Source organism: Sus scrofa, chromosome 4 (assembly GCF_000003025.6).
Source record: "Sus scrofa isolate TJ Tabasco breed Duroc chromosome 4, Sscrofa11.1, whole genome shotgun sequence".
Lineage (NCBI taxonomy): Eukaryota > Metazoa > Chordata > Mammalia > Artiodactyla > Suidae > Sus > Sus scrofa.
The window spans coordinates 102470286-102490879 of NC_010446.5; the positions used below are offsets into that span (position 1 = coordinate 102470286).

General features: G+C 38.0%; 1 long non-coding RNA gene across 2 annotated transcripts in view; it reads left to right on the forward strand.

Moving 5' to 3' along the window:
- Positions 1-20594, forward strand: part of LOC110260334 — a 163072-nt gene that overhangs the window by 43081 nt on the left and 99397 nt on the right. For both annotated transcript variants that reach the window (XR_002343455.1, XR_002343456.1), the window contains exon 3: positions 11661-11786. This is a non-coding gene — a long non-coding RNA (uncharacterized LOC110260334). The remainder of the gene's footprint in view (positions 1-11660; positions 11787-20594) is intronic.

The window sequence follows — 20594 nt, forward strand, 5'->3', positions numbered from 1 at the left end:
ATATCATATGGTATAGGTTTTTCTCTTTCTGGTTTACGTCACCTAATATGAGAATCTCTAGTTCATCCTTGTTGCTGCAGATGGCATTATTTCATTCTTTGTTATGGCTTGGTAGTGTTCCATTGTATATATGTACCACAACTTCTTAATCCATTATTCTTATATAAAATATTTTCTCTCCCTTCAGTTCTCTCTTTTCTGTCCTTGAGTTCAAGTCCTTGTCATTTCTCCCTTATTTATCACTCTTGCCTCAACCTTGTCCTGCTTTGCTCCTTCCTTGACAAGATTATACCTCAAAATAAAAATCTGATACCCTGATCAAAACCATTCAGTCACACCCCCTTCCCTAAAAGACTACATCTAAAGTCCTCAATATACCATCCTTTTCCCCTTGTCTTTCCTCTGGATCCCTGGTTTTTCATCATTCCGCTGCCTTCTCTAGACACACACCGTCTGCCTTGCAGTCCTCCAGGATGCCCTGACTCTGTCACATCTCTCCAGACTTGGCAGGTAGTTTCCTTTGCCCAAATGGCCTCCTGCCTTTCTACCTCCAGTCAATTCTATTCAGGTTTTATGTTCAGCTAACCTTCCAGACTCATCCACGGACCTCCTTCTCCTAACTTGCATTATACATTTTATGGATCTCCATCAATAACTACCCTTTACTGTGTATATTATTGCTTTATTCTTTTCCTCTTAAAGAGGGACTCCAAATTTTATAAGCTTCAGACCCCACAGAACTTGACAAGATCCCTGTCTTTTTCTTCTTTGTACTCAAACCAGCTGACATAGTATCTTGTGGTATTAGATGCGTAGTACCTATTCAATGAGTGTTCAATGAATTAATCAAATTAAAATTTTCGTTTTATTGGAAGAGACAACTCAAGCCTAGTAAAAACATGGGCTTTGGGAGAGTTTTCTTGTGGTACAGCAGGTTAAGGATCTGGCATTGTTTGTGTTGTCGCTGCTGTAGTTTGCATTGCTGCTATGGCATGAGTTTGATCCTGGCCTGGAAACTTCTACAAGCTGTGGACCTGGCAAAAAAAAAAAAAAAAAAAAAAAAAAAAAAACCAAAGCAAACAAAAAACAAACAAATATGGGCTTTGGAACTAGAGAAATATGAATTTGGGTCAGGGCTCTGCCATTCCCTAGCTATGTGATTTTGAGAAATTTTATTAGCCTTCCACGTACTTAACTCATAGACATACTCTTGGCTCATAATTATATTTATAGTTAAAAATGAGAAAGATAGAATTTGCTTGCCTTGAAAAGTTAATGAACACTAACTGGTAATTGCAATAAGCTTAGAAATTAATAGAAAATTGTGGGTAAGATCTCAATCCATGTAGGCTTTTTTCCTGTGTCTGCCAAACCATGCTCTGCATCTCAAATGGGTGATTGTATTTAGTGGCAATTAGAGTTTATTCTGTCCTTAATTGGGTTTGTTCCGTTTCTACCACAAGTAATATTTCAGTGAAATACAATGTTCAAACAAAGTATTTTCCCAGAACCTAGCAGCTTTACTTGCCTAATATGTTCAGGGCTGGTTATTTGCTACCAAAGGCTCCAGAGAGAATCTGCGTGGAGTAACTGAAGAAAACAGAGCTTCCCATCATTTGTGGTTACAGGTGTGCTGACACATTATCATTTTCTAAGTGTGTCTTGCTATGAAGGGCAGTGGGAAGCACTGTGTAGATAGAGGCCTCATTTACATGGGTTAGTGGCTAGGTTTGCACATTTCTATTCAGTTTTATTTAGCTCTTTAGTGTACCTGTTGCCAAGCTGTGTGTGAATGGTTGGCTTCAATGGGAATCTGATTTTTTTAAGCTTCTAAACTAGTCCTGTTCTAATTCTCATTGCTACTAAATACAATCCTCCATTTGACATGCAGGGCAGCTCTGTTCCTTGTATTCCTGCCTTCGTCTTCTAGATACACTCATTGCTATCAAACCATTTTTCTTGAATGCCGCTTCTTTTAAGTATTGAGCTCCCAGTACCCTCATCCCTGCCTAAATGTGCTAATTTATAGAATTTAGATAGTCTTCACGTATTTGTCCTACAGGAAGTAATTTTGGCCATAGTCCATCCTCAAGGAAGAATCCAAGAAAATTTTCTCCTCACATCATTCATCTGGTTTTTTTTTTTTTGTCATAGCAGAAATCAGACCAAGGAAGAATCTTATTTTAGAATTCACCCATGTATATGGTTTCCATACATTCCCCGTATGTCCAATAATTATTCCACAAGTTATTTAGAATGCCACTATGTGTCAGGCCCTGTAGTCGTACTGCAGTACTGCACAGGGCCTGACACATAGTGGCATTCACAAAGAGTCATCTCATGATCCTGCCCTGAGAAATGTTTAAATTATTGAAGCTAAGACATGTATGAAAATAACTATATTGCACTGGAAAAACAGACACGAGTTACTGGTGCTAATGATTTCCTCCAAGATCTTCATAAACGGAAGGTGTATTTTTTACAGTGGGATTACTGCTGCCAATATTTATTTTCACTCTCCAGGTGGGATAGTCCAGCCAGGGGAAGGGGATACCAAGGAAATAGCCAGAGCAGGTGTATCTCTGATAAAACCACTTATCAACCCTACTCTCTCAACTAAAAGATATTGCTGTTTCCCAAATCCTTTGTTTATGAAACATGTATTCTTATCTTAAAAGGTCCTACTTGTTGTCCCAGTTGACCTGCATCCTGTCTCTCTTGTCCCCAACTCTACCTCATATTGTCAAGCTGCCCTGCTTTGTCTTGATTATACTTCTTTTTTTTTTTTTTTTAAGCATTTATTATCTCACACAGTTTTTGTAGGTCAGGAGTGCCTGGGCTGGGTGTTTCTGGCTATGGTTCTCATTGAGCTATAGTCAAGATGTCACTTGGGGGTTGCAATCATGTGACGATTTGACTGGGGCTGGCAAATCGGTGTGGCTATTGGCAAGAGACTTCAGTTCCTTGCCATGTGGGTCTCTCCACAGAGCTGCTTGAGTGTCCTCATAACATGGCAGTTGGTTTTCCCCTGAGCAAGTAATCTAAGAGGAGTTAAGTGGAAGCTGCAATACCTTTTTTTTTTTTTTTTTTTTTGTCTTTTTGCTAATTCTTGGGCTGTTCCCTCAGCATATGGAGGTTCCCAGGCTAGGGGTCTAATCAGAGCGTAGCTGCTGGCCTTCAGCAGAGCCGCAGCAACGCGGAATCCGAGCCATGTCTGCAACCTACACCATAGCTCACGGCAACGCTGGATCCTTAACCCACTGAGCAAGGCCAGGGATTGAACCCGAAACCTCATGGTTCCTAGTAGGATTCATTAATCACTGAGCCACGACGGGAACTCCGATTATACTTCTATTGCAGCACTTACTGCATAGTTGTATAGACATACGGTCATGGGTCAGCTACAGGAGCAAGGTGTATTAGACTTGGTCCCAAAGGTAGGATTTCTCCCTTCTGTGCCTAAAGTGTGTATGCATTCTTTATTGAAAGGCTTAAATAAAATATTCTCTGTGAATTAACTCAGCTTTAACTCACTTTCAATTGACATCTCCAACGGACCCTTCCAGAAAGGTGCAAGGAGCCCCATGGATCTGCTTAGATTCGTTGTAACTTAAGTGAAAATGTTAACCTTTTGTGCTGCCTGCTTTGGGGGTTCCATCTAAACTATACACAGTAAGCTAGAAAAATTGAAAGTAAGCTAGAAATTATTGAAACATATTCCCTGTTCCTTTGTGACTATGCCAGTTGCTCTTTTGAAAAAGAAAAGTTAGCTGTCAAAATGCTGTAGCAGCATGAACATTTTTACTTCAGAGAACTCTGACAAAATAGCACAAGCCAAAAAGGTGGAACTGATTTTAGACTCTATTTACCATATCAAAGAAATTTTCTGCTCCTTGAAAAGCATCACACCAAAAATATTTTAGATTCATCAACTAAAGGCTTAGGACACCATAGTGTGTGGTGGCTATGTTTTCATGGCCAGGTGTATCTTGAGAATTTATGGGTCAGAAAGTTGGAAAAGATGCAAAAGAGAGAACTCCAATCTTAAATGATGGACACAAAGTAATTTTCATATTGAATCTCCATTCATAGTATGCAGACTAGGTCGATTGGATGATCTGGTGAAATAAATCAGAGTCCATGTGGTCTGACAAAAGAGTAAGCTGCTATTACTCCCACAGCAGTTTTCACAGGACTCCAGTTGGAACCCACACAAAATCATTCAGTCAGGCAAATCCTAGCTTAGTGAATGTATGCAGTGTTAATAATTTATTTGACATTTATAGAGATCCTGTGATGTTCTGTCCAGTGGCTCAGGAAAAATGTGCATGGAGGAAAATAATTGAGTCAATAGTCAAAAAAGCAGACAATTTGACATGACAGCAGAGATGCTAGAGCAGAGTTAGGGACTGATACAGAAGGAGTACAGAGGGAAGAGACAACTAACTTCAAAGGCCCATGGAAAACTTTCAAAGGTGATGTTTCTTGAAAGAAAAAAAATTGAATTTTTCCAGGCAGATGAAGGGACATGAAAAAAGACTGGTATAAATTTCTGTTGCCTATAGCATAGAAGTGATGGCAGATGCAACAGGAGAGATTTTAAGTTAAACCACAAGGCATAGCTTCTATTCCACCATTTTGGCTTATAATGCTTGAATTCTGAGAAGAATCTGGTAGAGCCTTGCTATAGAAAAGTTAGGCTTTATCTTATGGAAAATTGGGTGCAAAGTGAAGCTTTAAGTCAGAATGACATGCATGGAATTGTTTCGAAGATTAACTCTGGAAGAGATATAGAGTAGATACTACAGTAGGAGGAAAGTGAAGCCAGAAAAGCCAGTGAGGAGGCTGTACAAACAGCCCAGGCATGAGGTCGTGACAATCTAAAGGGCAGGAAAGAGACAGAGAGTGGCCTGATGGGGCTCAAGTAACTGTCCTTTCCTCTGTTCTGTTTTGTATTATGGGGAACTACTTCCTATCCTGGTCTCATTTGCTGACTAGCTTCCATGTGATGTCTTGTTGAAGAAGAAATACTGGAGGAAAACTGAAGATGAGAGGAAGAGAAAGCCAGGGTTGTCCCAGTGTCCTTCTAGCTCTAGGAGCAATAGTAGCTTCCTGCTCTTGTTAAATGTCCCTTCTCAGCTCTTCCAGTACCTACTTAAAGCAATTTCCTGAATTGTCATCTGTCTGTTTAGATACAACTGAATGGTGTCTATTCTCCTGACTGGACACTAAGAGATTTAATACAATTGAGAGTGTCAGTACAAAGGAGAATGTACAAGAATTGATGACCATGGTCATGAGGACAGCTCTGACCCTTTGAAGTCATGAGACCCAGTAAGAAAAATAATACCAGCAACTATTCACTGAGAGTTAGAAAGTTCCAGGAACCACTCTTACTGCTCCACATATAGTAACCCATTTAATGCTAACAACAATGCTATTAGATAGAAACATAATGTTGTATAATTTTACAGATCAGAAAAAACAAAGCCCAGAGTGTTTAAGTAACTCATCCACAGTCACAAATTAGTAAATGACAGAGAGTCAAGGGCCAATAACCTAGAGAGAGGATGGAGGAGAAGGATGAGACAGTGAGCTCATAGGGCATGTGGTGTGCAAGGTACTTGCTATTCATTCAAGGCTAGATGTTCTACAGTTGGAAATATAGTCTGTAGTTTAGGAGACAGATTAAAGCTGGAGGTGTCAGTCGTTGTATAAATATTGGAGCTATAGAATGTCAGGTAGAAAAGATGGGGGGAAAAAGGTTTAAAAGCTTAGTAGTGAATGTTATTGAATAAATTGAGGCAGATGAATTGACCCATTCTTTCAAATGTAGAGGCAATGGACAAAATGACTGCCAGTAAGGTGCTTCCCAAATTACCATCCTACACTGCTATGATATAATCACCCAATTTCCCTGTTGCATCACTAACTTGTCATCACGTACTCAATTAGAATGGAAGTTTCTTGGCAGCCCTGACTGTCTATGTTTCAAACAGTCCATCAAACAACAAGTATTTACTGAGCTCTTGGTAAATGGCTAGCTATATGTTAAGTCCTGAAGGGGATTGAAGAGAAACCACTGTGCTCTCTCTTCCCTGAAGTTCTTCCCACAAGCAGATACCTCACATATTCTGCACTGCCATCCTGTGACTTCACTGGGAGCACATACCCATCGAGAGAGGCTCAGTCAATATTCAGATATAGGGTATTTAACGACAAGGAGGTGATTGAAATTTTCACATTAAAAAAATCTCAGTTTGATATTAATTTAGGGCTCTTTAAAGATGTCTAACATTTCCCATACAGCTCTTATGGAACTTCTTTGTTGCAAAAGAATGCAAGTCATAGGAGGAAGTCACATATTTAACATTTTTTGAGCATTCCCACATTAAGACAATAGGATAAATTCTAAGGACACAAAAAGGGGTAAAGCTTAGTCCCTGAGAATGACATAGCACAAAAGTAATGATTATAAAGCAGTATATAAAGGGCTGCAAGGGGGCTGCTCATTGGCTACTTCCGGAGGGGCTCAAAAGACCAGCTAACTCAACCTGGGAAGGGATATTAGGATGTACCTACAAGAGACGAATGAGCTGGAGCTAAGTCTTAGGAGACAAGTCAGGATTAACTGGAGAGAGGGGGAGGCCTCCTCGACTGCAGCAGGCGTACCCGATGCCGTGGTGGTGTCATAGCACTTGGGATGTTCAGGGGTTTTAAGTGGGAACAGCTAGAAAGAAAGGAGTGTGCACAGATGCGGTTCGTGGTAAGTCTGGAAGGTTTTGGAGAGATCAGAGCCATTGGTCATAGGGAGGGGCTTTCATTATAACCCCCCAGCAGGGAGAGGAGTCACTGCAGGATTTTAATTGGGGAGTGAAACGATTACATCTATGTCTAAATAAAGTCAAATCAGTAGTATACGGAGAATATATTTGCTGGTGGTTGTGAGGAGTGGGACGGAGTGGAATGTGAGGCTGAGACAGCACTTGGGAGGCAATTGCAGAAACACAGGCAAGAAATTATGAGGGTAACTAATGTCTTTCTCAAGTAGGCCAAGAAGCCTGTTCGCCGTGACCTTTGGTTGGGATGTGTAAACAGAAGGAATTTATTTTCTCTATCTTTCTTTTTTAATGGTTATTATTTAATGTAGGTTATAACCCTTCCTGGAACAGTTCACTAAGACCCCCGGAAAGAGGCAGCCATTAAAATTAAGCTGAGTGAGATGGAAAGTGAGGCTGTAAAAACTCCACCGCAGCCACCTGGAAACAGAAAATGTTAGGTTTGTGAGTCCTGGCAGGCTTCATGGGAAGGAACCCTGTACTTTCAGTAAAAAAAAGAAGACCCATGAGCTGAATTCTTTGGATTTGGAGTTTTCAGTTTTCAACCTTAAAATGAGATGCGTTAGGAGAGGATGGCAAGGGACAACATCTGTCTTTCCTAATTCCAAGAGTATAAACTTTAAAATTCCTTTGCATTCAGGAAAAGCAATGAATGGGAATGGAGTTGGGGAGAAATGGAACTTTGGTGTTAAAATATAATTTTTGCAAAGGTAAACTCGGGACTGTTAGGCAAATATAAAATGATCATATGTCAAGGATTTTAGTTAACTCATTAGTTAATGGGGGAATCAGTAAAACCATAAAATTGATCTTATGCTTATTTGAGAATCTGAGTAGGTATAGGCAACTTAATAAATTGATGGGTTAGATACAAAGCTAGTTAATGTCCAAAAGGTCTATAAACCTTTTAGTGAAGTGTTCTATCAGGCAGTAATTATTTGCATCTCTACTGGGCAAAAATGTTCATGGTAACCCTTGTCCCTAAAGAGTTGTGAAACAGACAGTCAATAGAAAGCCACACTCAGAACTTTCCTGAAACAACAGTCTGGAATTAGAGGCCTGTCTCAATCATTGGAAAAGTTTTCTGACAACAGATAGAGCTTTTGGTGAGAATGGAACTTTATTTCTAGAATGCAAGAAACTATCAAGAATAACAGAGTCAGTTTTGAACATAAAAAGCACATGATAGCCCAGTAGAAAAATGTACTAAGCATGTGAACTGAAAGGTCAAAAAGAAGAAATAAAAATGACAAACAGACATACTGAAAATAAAAATATTCACTCTCACAAGGATTTTTAATAAATGCTGTTTGAAACAATAAGGAATCAGTTTCCCCCAACAAGTTAATAAAAGGAGGCTTAGATGATGATATCCAGTGTTAACAATACTATAGAGAAATAAACACTTCCATAATCAGCATATGGGGGTATAAACCCAGAGCAGCTCTCTGGCTCATACTCCAGTCCTTAAGATACTTGTCCATTGTAGATTATATTTAATGTACCCACTTAAGAGAAGAAAAATGGCAAGGATAGAAAACAGGGAAACTCACCTCTGCCCTAGAACCAGCAGTACTCCTCCCAAGTCTAGTAAGGTGGAATGGCCCCCAGAGCCTCCACAGTTGGCTACCAATAATGAAAAATCTTCCAGATGAACCACTCCAGGGGAGCCACTGTTGAAAATGACCACAGAAAGGAAAAGATGTGACATACCTGGGAATCAGGAAGCCAGTACTATTGCTACTTTCCTCCCTTCCCATCACATCTTCTCTCTCTCTCTCTCTCTCTCTCTCTCTCTCTCTCTCTCTCTCTCTCTCTCTCTTTCTCTCCCCCCATCTCATTCATGCACACACATAACAATAGTCACACTCTCCTAACAATTCTTGTCCAGCTAAAAAATAAATCTGGTAAACTCATTCTCTCACATGATGTTTTCCTGACTTTTCGTGTTACTTCTTGCAAAGTTGTTTGCATTTCAAAAGAAAGTTTCTGTTTAACCCATATTTGAACAACATGCTGCACAAATCTGTGCTGATAGAATTCTAGACTTTCTTTGGATGGGGAAGAAAAAATCCAGACTGACAGAGGGAATAAATGCTTTGAAGGGGCCAAGTGCATAAGTGATGTATTTTCAGAAAATGCAGAGTACAGTAAGTAGAAGAATGCAAAAGCAAAAACAAACAAAAAAATGAAAATCTTCACTCCTTGACAAAACTGTGAAAGAAGTTGTTACCACAGGCAAAGCCAATCAGTTAAGCATAGCACCAGGGAGGAACTTACTGTTTCCCGTGTTGAGGACTGAGAATACCTAGTTGAGTAAGACGTGGTCCTTTGAACTCAGAATGCTATGAAATCTGAAAGTGTCAGTGAATTTAAATAATTGTAGAAACATAACAAAGATGCCACTTATGAAGTGCTTACTATGTTCTGAATACTATTTATAAATATGAACTCATTCCTAGCTTGGACTAAAGAGAAACAATACTGTAAAGCATAAACTATTACTATTCCTATTATACAAAAGAGAAAACTGAAAGAAACCTTACATAACTTGGCCCAAGCGCACAACTGGTAAATGGCAACACATTCAATCATCAACAGAAATCTGTCTTTAACTCTACCTATCTATCTATCCATTCATCCATTTATTCAGGTGGTGCAAGGGAATCTGCAGATTATGATACTGATGGTGATAGGCTCATAATTCAGACAGAAGCATTTCTTCTTCATTTTGTCTTCTCACCCAGATGCTTTTTTTTTTTTTTTTTGTCTTTTTGCCTTTTCTAGGGCCATTCCCACAGCATGTGGAGGTTCCCAGGCTAGGGGTCTAATTGGAGCTGTGGCCACCGGCCTGTACCAGAGCCACAACAATGTGGGATCTGAGCCATGTCTGCAACCTACACCACAGCTCATGGCAATGCCAGATCCTCAACCCACTGAACAAGGCCAGGGACTGAACCCACAACCTCATCGTTCCTAGTCGGATTCATTAACCACTGCGCCACGACAGGAACTCCTCACCCAGATGCTTGATGCAAATATGTTGCCAGTGCTGTGTTTGTTTTTGTCTTCCCCTTTGCCAACAATTGCAGTTTGGAGATCAGTATTTCTGGCTGGAATGACAGTGCCCAGGGTTACCTTTGCAAAAGGACTCCTGGCATAATCTCTGAGCTGCCTCTGTACTTTCAGAGCTCCAGACATAGCTTTAGAGTACAGACACCACCAGTCTTGCCACCAGGCTCTCCAGAGGCAGCATCTGAAAAGTGTGTGCCAGTGGTTGGAAAACCTTCCTGGAGCATCCCAACAGAGCCTCCACCAATAAATTATGGCCCTCTGACAAGTCAGATGACTGCCAGACCAGCTGGGAGTAGGGACAGACAGATATTGTTTACTCTTTCAACCTGGAAAAGGGGAAACTCTGATTCATGGGCAATCAGGCTTTGGAAAGTGAGGACCAGTTGTGATGGTTGATGCTTCCTGGTGTTCTGTAGAATCTTTAAACAGCACACAGGCACAACCTAGTTAGGTGGATTTCCACTGACTCCAAAGTCTAGAACCTGGAAAAAAATTTGTACAAGGTAAACATTGAGCATTGAAGCTTATTTCTCTTCCGGAAAAAAAAAAAAAAGCTTTTTAGATGCAGCTTGCAGCAATTTCTCCAAGAGAATAGTCAGTTTAGCCTGTGACTGTCTTCATTCTTAAAAGTTTTGACAATGAAGATACAAATGAAAGGAAAAACAGAGAGATGTATGTTTTTATGGTGATCAGTATAAAAGTGACTGCATTATATTCATAGCATTTAAACAAAGGTTTGATGCATTTCATAGCATTTAAGCAAGGTTAATATCTAGGATGATAATGTTCTTCTATTTGGCTTATCCACCAAACACTAAAGAAAATGAGAGATAATTAGCACACCAGAGATTCTTGTGGAACAGAAGAAAAGAAATTCCAATCTGGATACTCGAGTAGACTAAAGACAGAGACTTTAGACTCTATAAATCATCAAAGAGAAAAGAGAAGATCATACATCTTGAGGATTTGGACATTCATTAGCATCAGATTTTTCTCTCCAGATATACCCCAGATATATTCTGCAATTCCAAGTCTCTTGTTGCTTGTTTGCTGTTTCTTTCCCTGTAGGAAAGATTCTAATCATCTAGCCTTTTTTTCTCATTTCCCTATTGAAACTATTACTCTACAGAGCTGAACAATCTCACACTTTACTTCTACCAGAATATTTCTACCTTTAATTATAATACATAATTATCTCCCCAAAGTTTCTTTTCTCAGCATTTTCTGTGAACCTGACAGAAGAAAGAAGGATGGGCTTTTCTTAAGCTTGGTATCCTATGAATTCACCTAAATTTAAAACAAAGTGACAATGATAATTCTCTGTTTTCATTCTTTGCATTCACACCTCCATCGAAAGAACAGACCTTATATTACCCTGTAATATAAAGCTTTAAGCTACTTTGTATATTCCTTGCATACTTTGTATACTCAAGAAATGCAACTGATGATGATGGTGAAGATTCTGAGATAGTTTATCAAAATCAATAAAACCCAAGACCAACATCTCTTATCTATTAACATTAGCACTGAACATTACTTCCAAAAATCAAAAAATTTATCTTGAATGTCCTCTTTTCTGGAGTTAGCAAAATTCCAATTAATCAGATGTAGCGGTTAAAAGAAATTGCATTACACAACATATGAATCAGTGATTTTCAAGGAAATTTCAATACACTCAAATATTCTTAATTCCAAAACTGTACTGAAATTTTAATTAATTTTAATTTATTTTTTTTAAATTTTCAGGTAATTTGGAATCATATGGTGTTTCAAAGTCATTATTATGAACTCTGGCAAGCAGTTAGAGCACCATTGTATCAGTCAGAAGACAAGAGTTCTAGACCCAAGTTGGCCAACTAGCAAGGTGACTAGGTAAGCTACTCTCCTTCTGGGCTTTTACTTCCTGAGCTGTAAAATGAGATGATTAGACTAGATGATCCCTTAGATTCACTCTAGACTCTAGCAGTCTATGTCCATGTTATCTCATACTGGGAGAAGTAATCTTTTAACCTATCTCCAACTAATGGAATGCCATATTACCTAAATAATCTCAAAGATCATAACATACATACTCTCTTAAAAAAAATTGTTAGGGAGTTTTTGCTGTGGCACAGTGGTTAAGAATCTGACTGTAGTGGCTTGGGTCACTGTGGGGGTGTGGGTTCTGCCCTGGCCTGGCACAGTGGGTTAAAGGATCTGGCCTTGCCTCAGCTGCTACGGGGCTTGGATTCAGTCCCTGGCCCGGGAACTTATATATGCCGTAGAGTGTGGCCATAAAAAAAAATTAAAAATAAATAAATATGTAAATAATATATCATTAACAGTAATAGTAGAAAAACATCTTGGTACTTCAACACAAAATTCTTTGAATCAAAGACTGTGTCTGCATGATATCCAGACTTCTCTTTGAAAAAAAAAGTAAATTCTGCCCAACAGCTAGTATTTACACACACAATTGAAAATTAGATTCATCAGACTCCAAGGAAAACTGGATAGTTGAAGCATCTTAACCATAGATGCTGTTATGTTCATCCCTGAAGAAGTATGTCAATCTAGACACTAATTCAGACCAGTTATGAGGTTGAGCAAAAGACTGAAGCACATCGTACCTGAAGAGGACCTTAGCGATCACCAAACCCAACCCTGACTTTAACAGATTTTGGTGCCTACAGTCTAGAAAGATGGAGCTTTCATCCACTTTATTTAACACACACATGCTTGCGAAGCATCACTCTAGTGCTTTACAAATTCTAAATCATTCTGTAGCAATTTTATACACAGGTATTACTATTATCTCCATTGTAGAGAGGAGAAAACTAGGGCACAGAAAGCAACTTGCTCAAGGTCACACAGCCAATAAATTGCAGAGCCAGGATGTGAATACAGTACTAGAGTTTGGCTCATGATCATGGGTAGTGCATTTCTTTTTAAGGCTGCACTTGCAGCATATGGAAGTTTCCAGACCAGGGACTGGATCCAAGCCCCGCAGCAGCTGCAGTAACACCACATTCTTTAATTCACTGTGCTGAGCCAGGGATCGAACCTGCACTTCCGCAGTGACTCGAGCCAGTGTAGTTGGATGCTTAACCCACTGCACCATGGTAGGAACTCCATAGGCAGTGCATTTTGATAGTAAATAAAGAGTCTGCAGTAGCTCTCCAGAATACTTCAAAATTAAGAGTCTGCGAAAATATCTTAAAGCCTCTGGTGGCCATGACTTTTTCTAATTGAAGAATAGTTGATTTACGATATTATATTAGTTTCAGCTGTCCAACTTAATGATTCCGTTTTTTTTTTTTTTTTTACAGATTATACCCCATTTAAAGTTATTATAAAATATTGGATATAGTCCCTGTGCTGTACAATATATCTTTGTAGCTTATTTATTTTATACTTAGTAGTTTGTACTTTTACTCCTACCCCTATCTTGCCCTTCCTCCCATCCTTCCCATCATTGGAAATGACTTGTTCTCTATATCTGTGAGTCTGCTTCTGTTTTGTTATATTCATTGGTTTGTTTTATTTTTTTAAATGTTACATAAGTGATAGCATACAGTATTTGTCTTTATCTTATTTCACTAAGCATAATACCTTCCAGGTTCATTCATGTCATTGCAAATGGCAACATTTCGTTCTTTTTTATGAAGTAGTATTCCGTGGTGTGTGTGTATATATCACATCGTCTTTATCCATTCATCTGTTGATGAACACATAGGATGCTTCCATATCTTGGCTATTATAAATAAGGCTGCTATGGACATTGAAGTGCACATATCTTTTCAAATTAGTGTTTTTTCATTTTTTTTGAGATACATATCCAGGAGTAGAGTTTAGAGTTGCTGGATCATATGTAGTTCTATTTTTAGCTTTCTGTGGCACCTCCATAAAGTTTGTCACAGTGGCCACACCAATTTACATTCCCACCAGCATTGTACAAGAGTTCCTTTTTATCCACATCCTCACCAACATTTATTATTTGTGGTCTTTTTGATGACAGGCATTCTGACAGGTATGAGGTGATATCTCTTTGTGGTTTTGATTTGAATTTCTCTGATAATTAATGATGTTGAGCATCTTTTCATGTGCCTGTTGGCCATCTATATATATATCTTCTTTGGAAAAATGTCTATTCAGGTTTTATTCCCATTTTTTAATCAGGTTGTTTGTGGGGTTTTTTTTTATATTGAGTTGTAGGAACTATTTATATATTTGGGATACCAACCCCTTGTCAGTCATATTATTTGCAAATATTTTCTCCTATTCAGTATGTGGTCTTTTCATTTTGTTGATGGTTTCATTTGCCAAGCAAAAGCTTTTAAGTTTAATTAGGTCCTATTTATCTATTTTTGCCTTTGTTTCCTTTGCCTTATGAGACAGATCCCCCCAAAAATATGGCTATGATTTATGTTAAAGAGTGTTCTGCCTATGTTTTCTTTTAGGAGTTTTATGGTTGTTGGTCTTACATTTAGGTTTTTAATCCATTTTAAGTTTATTTTTGTACATGGTGTGAGAAAATGTTCTGGGGAGTAAACAATAGCCATTGACTGATTGTGTGCATTGACTGTTAATCAAAAAACAGCGAGGGTGAGTAAAATGGGTAATTCCATGTTCAACATTGTGTATTGAAAAAGAGAGACTAGGAGTTCCCGTTGTAGCTCAGCAGAAATAAACCCAACTAGTATCCACGAGGATGCAGGTTCGATCCCTGGCCCCACTCAGTGGGTTAAAGATCTGGTGCTGCTGTGACCTGTGGTGTAGGTTGAAGACGCAGCTCGGATCCAGCGTTGCTGTGGCTGTGGTGTAGGCCAGCAGCTGTAGCTCTGATTCAACCCCTAGCCGGGGAACTTCCATATGCCACATCTTTAGCCCTAAAAAGCCAAAAAAAAAAAAATAATAATAATAATAAATAAAAAGAAAAAAGAAGAAGAGACTAATTGCAATGACAAAAAAAATCATTTTTAAAAATAAGAAAAATAATAAGAAAGAATGGTTCTAGCAAGGTCAAAAATAGAAGTAGAGGCATTAATGTAATTATTTCCCAGAAACTGATTTTTAAATCCCAGCCTTGGTTTGTATAAGAAACAGCACAGATAGATAAGGGCAAAAGCAGTATAGGTTTACATTGGAAAAGGCACCAGGTGAGAAAAGAGGCACAGAGTACCTTGCAGCTTTGCCCTTTCTTATAAGGGCAGTCCCTTAGACAAGTCATTGAGCCGTCTGGACCTCTGTTTTTGTCGTACTTTGATGTACTTTGATGTTAAAGGTATTTACATTACTTCCATCAGAAGTAGGCCAAAGCTTTAAATATCATCTGAAAATGAGATCAGAAGAAATTTATAAAATGTGCAGCACCTTGACATTTACTTGATCAAATGAAAGTTTCCTACAAATATGAGATGATAATTACTGTAACAGAGTTACTGAACTTTTTCTCAAATACGATTAACAAACACTCCTTTTCTATTTTGGATGTCACTGCAGTAATAATCCTAATCATGTCAACACTTTGTGAAAGGATCCTCTCTCGTCGCGCATCCTTAAGCATACCTTCACCAGGCCATCCTTTTCTTTCCCCAACACTGATAAAGTCATTTGAATGCTAGACTGCTACGTTCAGGACAAATAATCACATACCTTTATGGCTGTGTTACTGAAAGTAACTGTCCAAAGAGCCTGGATTTGCTAGCAAGGTAATTTATTCTCATAACATATTCGTATGATGCTTTATGATGTAAAAAAAAAAAAGAAGAATTTTTGAATATCTGATTCCATTTAATAACACAAGAATTCTAGGAAAGAGGTATAATCTATTCTATTTAACCTTTGAAGAATGTAATATCCAGAGATATTAAGTGATTTTTATCAGTCAGGCAGACTGAGAAAATATGAAAAATTCTCCCATATCAAGCTCATCAAATTCCCCACTCCCCAAATACAGCAGGGACAATTAAATGCAGAGTCAAGAAATGAAAATTCCCAGTGCCAGAAAGGATGAGAGAATTTCTTGATTTTTCTTAAAGAAGTGGACCAGATGCTGAAGGGCTCAGAGAAAGTCACAAAGAAATGCACACAGGAAGAGAGTTCAGGAGTCTGGCCCAGGGAGGGAATGGGCAGCAGGGAAATTTAGAATCCACTTGGAACCATGAGTAGGAAATATATGAGAACTGGAAACCCAGGCTTGTACAGTATGTGCCTATGAGGTTCATGGAACCATATGGCTAAAGTTACTCAAAAATGAGAAATTAACTTGAAAACTGGAGTGAGTCCAGGGAAATCGTACAGCTCCTGCAGAACAGTTTATAGGAGCATTCCCACATCATCAGACACACTGAACTCTAGTAGGAAGCATTTCGTCCCTGAAGATGATGTTCAAGTACAATGCAAATCTTAAGATTAAATAAACTAGCATTTAGGAGACACAGCAGACTCTTACTGTAAGAGGGGAAATCTGCACACCAAAGACTAGAGATGATATGACAATCTGAAGGAAACTATAACATATCTGAAGTGATCCCAGATTTAAAGGAATGAATGCAACATAAAGTAAAAGCATTATTTTAAAAAGAAAAAGTTATTTTGATAAATAAGTAAATAGAATTTTGCAAATGGGAAATATAGTCATTGATATGAAATGCTGAATGCAGGGCTTAAATAACACCTTGATATAGCTAAAGATAAAACTGATGCTTTAGAAAGAAAATCCAAGCATCACACAGAAAATCAGCAGGGAAAGAATAATGGGATAGAAAATAGAAAGGAGAAATGAAGAGACAAGGAATACTTGAAATTTTATTTATTCAAGTTCCAGAAGGAAACAAGAGAAAGAATAAAGAGGAAACTTTGGGAAAGACAATGGATGTGATGTTTCAGAATTGCATAAAGATGTGATTCCATAGACTGAAGAAGCGCACTGAGTTTTGAGCAGGACAAATAAAGATACATCCACACCTATCTAGGTGTAGAGCATTAAAACTTTCGAAATCTATCAGAGACAACAGGTTACTTACAAAGAAATGGTAGTAGAATGACAGAAGAATTCTCCTCAGTGACACCAGATGCAATTTTAAAGTGGAATAAATATCTTAAAGGGACTGAGGAAAAATAAACCCACCAAGAATTCTATAAGCAACTAAAACATCCTTAAAGAATGAGCACGTAAATGACATTTTCAGACATAAAAAGACTGAAGCTACTACTCCCAGATCTGTGATAAGAGAATTATAAAAGGATATACATTAACAAAATGAAAATTTAATGTGGAAAGGAGTATAAAAAACAAGATATAAAAGTAAACAAAAAAATGGTAAACATGCTGTTAAATCTAAATATTTGATATGTTTTAAAAATTATCGTGACCAATGGGGATTAGGTTTAAATCAATTAAGAACTAAAATTCTGGGGGAGTTCCCGTTGTGGCTTAGTGGGTTAAGAACCCTACTAGTATCTGTGAGGAGGCAGGTTCAATCCCTGGCCTTGCTCAAGTAGGTTAAGGCTGGCATTGTGGCACAGTGCAGCATAGGTCACAGATGCAGCTCAGATCTGGTGTTGATGTGGCTGTGGCATAGGCTGGCAGCTGCAGCTCTGATTCCACCCCTAACCTAGGAATTTCTATATGCCCCAGGTGTGGCCCTAAAAAGAAAAGGGGGAAAAAAGAGAACTAAAATACTAGGCAGTAACAACATGAAAGAATTAAACCATCCTGGAGTCCTTCTATTGTTCAGAAATACACATAAAGATAGTGGTTAACTTTAATTATGCATGTTAAAAATGTAAAGGCATGAATGTACCAAGATCTATGTATACACTTTATTGTTGCTAGACATTTAGGTTGTTTCCAGTTTGGGGCTATTGTGAATAATATTGCTATAAACACTCTTGTGCATCTCTTTGGATGCATGTATGACACCATAGGGCAGTGGAAATGAATGAAATACAGCATTTCACAGCAACATAATCTCTCAAAAAAGAATGTATATTCTGTTAACTCATTTTTTTAAGTGTTAAAACTAATTTATTGGTCTGTGTGAATTGACAAGTGGTTACCTTTGAGGAAGAAGGAAGGGGTGGTGCCTCAGAGTTGCCCAGGGGGCTTCTGAGGTACAAGGACTATTCTATTCTTTCTTTCTTTCTTTCTTTCTTTCTTTCTTTCTTTCTTTCTTTCTTTCTTTCTTTCTTTCTTCCTTCCTTCCTTCCTTCCTTCCTTCCTTCCTTCCTTCCTTCCTTTCTTTCTTTCTTTTCTTTCTTTTCTTTCTTTTCTTTCTTTTCTTTCTTTGTCTTTTTAGGGCTGCACCATAGCACATGGAGGTTTCCAGGCTGGGGTCGAATTGGAGCTATAGGTGCTGGCTTACACCACGGCAATGCTGGATCTTTAACCCACTGCACGGGGTCAGGGATCAAACCCCCATCCTCTTGGATACTAGTTTGGGTTTGTTATTGCTTAGCCACAACAGGAACTCCCAGGGATGTTCTATTTTTAGATGATAGTTGCTTGACTATTACATGGCTATATTCATTTTATGGTAATTCATTTAGTTGTATAATTATGACACATGTACTTTTCTGTATGTGTGTATATATTTCACTAAAAAGTAGTTTATTTTTTTAATGTAGGGTTCCCACCAAAATAATATAAAATTTTCTAATTTTTAAACCTCAAGAAAAAGGAAAAGGAATAAAAAGTGATTAAACAACAGAAAGCAGAAAAGAAGAAATAAAAAGAAGTTAGAAAAAGAGGACAAACTACTATGGCAGAAATAATTCAAGTAGATTAAGAATCACAAGAAATGTGGATGGAATTACATAACTACTTAAAGATAAAAATTATGAAATTGACTTTAGGAAACTAGCTAAATATTGTGTACAAGAAACACAAGATGCTCAGAATGGTCCAAAATGAAAGCTGTTAATAAGATATTTATTTGTTTTCTGTTGCTGCTATAACAAATTACCACAAATTTTGTGGCTTCAAGGAAAACAAATTTGTTATCTAGCAGTTCTGCAGATGAGAAGTCCAACATGGGTCTTAGCTAAAAATAAGGTGTAGGCAGGCTGCATTCCTTTCGGGAGGCTCCTTACCTTTTCCATCTTCTACAGGAAACCCTCATTCCTTGGGTCATCATCCACCCACCCCATCCTCTGAGACAGCAACTCTGGTTGAGTCCTTCTCTAATCTCATCATTTTTTTTTAAATTTCCAACTCTACAATTATTTATTTTTTCTTTTTTTATTACTCAATGAATTTATTACATTTATAGTTGTACAATGATCATCACAATCCAATTTTATAGGATTTCCATCCCATAACCCCAGCACATCCCCCCCCCAAACTGTCTCCTACTCTAGACTTAATCAGTGTTGGCATTTGATAGATTTCTTTCAGATCCCTTTCTTTGTTTTAAGAAGAAAATCTTACAGAAATATTTGTAAAGCACTGTATACCTCTTTCCCTTTATCCAAAGTAACCACAGTCTTGAGGTTTTTCATAACTTTCCCTTCAATGATTTTATGTTTTTGTTTTTTATTTTTTAAATGATTTTTATTTTTTCTGTTATAGTTGATTTAGTGTTCTGTCAGTTTTCTGCTCTACAGCAAGTGACTCAGTCACACACACACACACACACACACACACACACATTTTTTTTTCACATTATCCTCCATCATGTTCTGTCATAAGTGACTAGATATAGTTCCCAGTGCCATACAGCAGGCTCTCATTGCTTATCCACTCCAAACACAATAGTTTGCATCTATTAACCCCAGATTCCCAGCCCATCCCCCCTCCCTCCCCCTCCCCCTTGGCAACCAGAAGTCTGTTCTCCAAGTCCATGAGTTTCTTTTCTGTGGGAAGGTTCATTTGTGCCATGTATTAGATTCTAGATATAAGTGATATCTAATCCCATCATTCTGACTTGACTTCTGTCATTACATCTTTCTCTGACTCTCCTCTTTGACCTCCCACGTCTCCTTTTAAGGATCATTGTGATTACATTACCCAGGATAATCTCAGTATTTTAAGGTCATCTAATTAGCAATCTTAATTCCATCTGTTACCTTAACTTCTCTTAGATTTGTGATATATATTCCCAATTTCCAGGAATGAGGAAGGGACATCTTTGGGAGATCATTGTTCTTCCCCTCACAGATAGATTTGGCAGACAGTCACCAAAGAAAACTCTTTCAGTGATGGTTATTACTCTCTGGCATAATAGTATATAAGTCAAAATATATTAGTAGGGGAACGGGAGAAATTATACCATGATAAAATTACCAAGAAGATAAACAATTTGATTGGTCCAATAAAAATTAAACTCAGGACTTGGACCCAAGTTTTGAATCTGCTTGGTCTAGTGTTCCTACTAACAAAAATCTCCAAAGAACACAGACCAATAGAAGGTTATACTTGAAGCCCACTGTGTAAGTACTGGTAAATTTCTTGCCCCAAATGAAAATAATGATTACGACCTAGACCACAGGGCTGTTGCAAGAAATACCTTAGGATTGAGGCACACTGCAGCTATCATATAAATGTTAAATAAAAATAATATTTCCTGTATCCTTACTAGGGTTGGGCAAATCCAGATGTATATTGTACTTTTCACATATTTCAAAATATTTTCAAATGTTTTGGTTTGGGTTCAATAAAAACCTCAAGTACATTTTGCCAAGTGCTTTTTCCATTAA